At 53.1% G+C, this 3335-nt stretch overlaps 1 protein-coding gene across 1 annotated transcript in view; it reads left to right on the top strand.

The window, feature by feature from the left end:
• Positions 1-2924: 2924 nt before the first annotated feature.
• Positions 2925-3335, top strand: part of UPP1 (uridine phosphorylase 1) — a 29681-nt gene continuing 29270 nt past the window's right edge. The window contains exon 1 of the mRNA XM_010831038.1: positions 2925-3019. The gene's annotated coding sequence lies outside the window, so the exon portion shown is untranslated. The remainder of the gene's footprint in view (positions 3020-3335) is intronic.

Raw genomic sequence — 3335 nt, forward strand, 5'->3', positions numbered from 1 at the left:
TCTATTTCCCATGAAGTGGTGGGACAGGATGCCATGATCTTCGTTTTCTGAATGTTGAGCTTTAAGCCAACTTTCTCACTCTCCACTTTCACTTTCATCAAGAGGCTTTTTAGTTCCTCTTCACTTTCTGCCATAAGGGTGGTGTCATCTGCATATCTGAGGTTATTGATATTTCTCCCGGCAATCTTGATTTCAGCTTGTCAACGAGGGACAGGGGAGATACAAAAGCCTGTTTTGATTGGCAGGTTTGCTGCAGAGAGAAGCCAGTTCTGACTCCATGTTGAAAACTATTTCTTTAACTTGCCTTTCATTGCTCTTGTTCTCTTCTTTTTTTGTGACCATTCACAGGTGGACAGGGTCAGATTATCATTTTATGAGCTGAACAGACACTTTAGTCAGGCAGAGGGGCAGGGTCCTTTGAGGCAGGCCATTATGTACGATTATAATAACAAGAGCAACGAAAGGCAAGTTAAAGAAATAGTTTTCAACATGGAGTCAGAACTGGCTTCTCCCTGCAGCAAACCTACCAATCATAACAGGCTTTTGTATCTCCCCTGTCCCTCGCTGACGCCTGCAGAACGGGCATTTTCCCATCTGAGGGATGACTTCAGAAAGTCACCAGTCAGCACACAGCACAGCCAAGGTCACCAGGGGAAAAGTCACTACGGATTGAGCACCAGTTAAAAAATTAACTGACTATTCCTGAGCGGCACAGTGAAGGATTTCTGTGTGAGACAATGGTTTAGAATGAGGTAGAAAGCGATGAGGACGAAGGCTCTGCAGGCAGAGCTGTGGGGATACTGCTGGGCCCTCTGCGTCTTTGGTGCGGTGTCCCAGAGGGGACATTCAGGCTGGTGGCCGGGGGTGGGGGCTGCTGCCCTCGGCTGTGCACCCCGCACAGCACTTCCGCTCGTGCCCCTTTTCAGCAGGGGGCACGAGCCTGTCAGCAGGCAGCATCAATTTGGGGACTGGGGGCGCTCTGATGTTTGGGTGGGTGAGTGGTCTTGTCACCTAGTCCAAGCTCGCTCTGTTAGGCACTAAGTAAAAGGTGCTCAGTTGTGTCCGACTCTCTGCAACCCCATGGATGATACAGTCCAGGGAATTCTCCAGGCCAGAATCCTGCAGTGGGTATCCTTTCCCTTCTCCAGGGGATCTTCCCAACTCAGAGATCGAATCCAGGTCTCCCACACTGCAGGTGGATTCTTTACCAGATGAGACACCAGGGAAGCCCAAGACTACTGGAGTGGGTAGTCTATCCCTTCTCCAGGGGATTGTCCCGACCCAGGAATCAAACCAGGGTGTCCTGAATTGCAGGTGGATTCTTTACCAGTTGAGACACCAGGGAATCCCCACAGGGCAGCCGATTAACTGAGAGACAAGATGCTGAGGCAAGGAATAGGACTTTATTCGGAAAGCCGGCTGACCAAGAAGATGGCAAACAAATGTCTGAAAATAACCATCTTATGGGGGGTCTGGAGGCCAGATTCTTTTTATAGAACAGAGAGGGAGAGGAGGTGAACAAATAAAGTAAAAAGGCCATTAAGTTTGCAAATATCTCCTGGAATGGCAAGCCCAGGAAAGGGATGTGTTAATTTCTTCCTTCCTCCCATCCACAGGTGGACAGCATCTGAAAAAAGGCATTTTAACAGTCAGGCAGAGGAGCAGGATTCTTGGTATGAGCAGCCGTTATGTATGATTATAATAATAAAAGCAACAGAAAGCAAATCAGAAACAGTTCCAACCCAAATCAGGATTGGCTCATCCCTGCCACAGCCTGAGAACTCTGTGGGTGACACAGGGTTACCTGCCCCCTCCACTGTGTGCAGGGAGGGGGGCTCTTCTCCTCTGTTCTGTCTCATGAGCAATCAAACGCTGGCTGTGCCCCACTATGTTGTTTCATGACCTCCTGATGGGGCTTGCCAGCTACTTGGAAAACACTGTTCTTTGGGGTTTCCACCTTCACTCAGTGAGGCATCCAGGGCAGCCCCGGGATGGACAGGGACTTGGGGAGTGGACCCAAGCAGCAGGAAGCCTCACTGAGTATCTCTGAAATACTATCAGGTTTAAGAGAATCCGGCTTTGGAATTAGTCTGGGGTTGCCCTTACTCCTTGGGAGAAAAGTTATGACCAACCTAGATAGCATATTGAAAAGCAGAGACGTTACTTTGCCAACAAAGGTCCATCTAGTCAAGGCTATGGTTTTTCCAGTGGTCATGTATGGATGTGAGAGTTGGATTGTGAAGAAAGCTGAACGCCAAAGAATTGATGCTTTTGAACTGTGGTGTTGGAGAAGACTCTTGAGAGTCCCTTGGACTGCAAGGAGATCCAACCAGTCCATTCTAAATGAGATCCGTCCTGGGTGTTCTTTGGAAGGAATGATGCTAAAGCTGAAACTCCAATACTTTGGCCACCTCAGGTGAAGAGTTGACTCACTGGAAAAGACCCTGATGCTGGGAGGGATTGGGGTCAGGAGAAGAACGGGATGACAGAGGATGAGATGGCTGGATGGCATCACCGACTCGATGGACGTGAGTTTGAGTGAACTCCGGGAGTTGGTGATGGACAGGGAGGCCTGGTGTGCTGTGCTTCATGGGGTCGCAAAGAGTCGGACACGACTGAGCGACTGAACTGAACTGAACAGATTGTTAAGTCCTTGGTGTTTGGTTTTCTGGCTCAAGTGCAGCCTGTTGGAAAGAAAAGGACTTCATCTCGCAGGGATAGCAGGCCACTGCGTGCACTCCCCAGAGGCCTGGGGCTCCTGGGGGGGCGGGGTGGTGGGGTGCCTCCCAGGTCCCCTAGTGACAGGACTGGCAGGACCGCCTGCGCTGGCTGGAGGCCGGGAGGCAGTTCCGCTGCCTCAGCCGGTGGCTCTGAATGAATGAGTCATTTCCTCCCGCCCTCCCGGGCGCTACTAGGACCAGGCGAGTCCAAGAGTGAACCCGGGCCAGAGAGACCCAGGGGACCACCTTTGGCCCGTGGGGCCCACTCTCATCCCCAGCCCAACGCTAGCTCCACACCGGTAACTCTGGCACTCGCCCCAGACAATCCGCCTGCCCCACGCTTGCACTCGGGGTGGGTTCCCGCAGATACCCTGGCTCCGGCCGGAGCGGTGACCTCGGGGGGGTCACCTCTGTCCCCTAAGTCTCTGCTGTCAGGAGGGGAAGAAGCCGCAGGGAGGTGTCGTGGGCGGGACGAGTGGCTTAATGAGTAAGCGGTTGGTCTCCGGTCACTCGCCGTCGCCCGCTGCGCAGCAGGAAACCCGCCGGGGGTGGGGCGGGGGCGCCGGGATGGGAGGAGCTGCGGGCCGGCGGGCGGGGACCCCCGGGAGGCCTGAC

This window comes from Bison bison, unplaced genomic scaffold (genome assembly GCF_000754665.1).
Source record: "Bison bison bison isolate TAMUID 2011002044 unplaced genomic scaffold, Bison_UMD1.0 scf7180017864522, whole genome shotgun sequence".
Classification (NCBI taxonomy): Eukaryota; Metazoa; Chordata; class Mammalia; order Artiodactyla; family Bovidae; genus Bison; species Bison bison.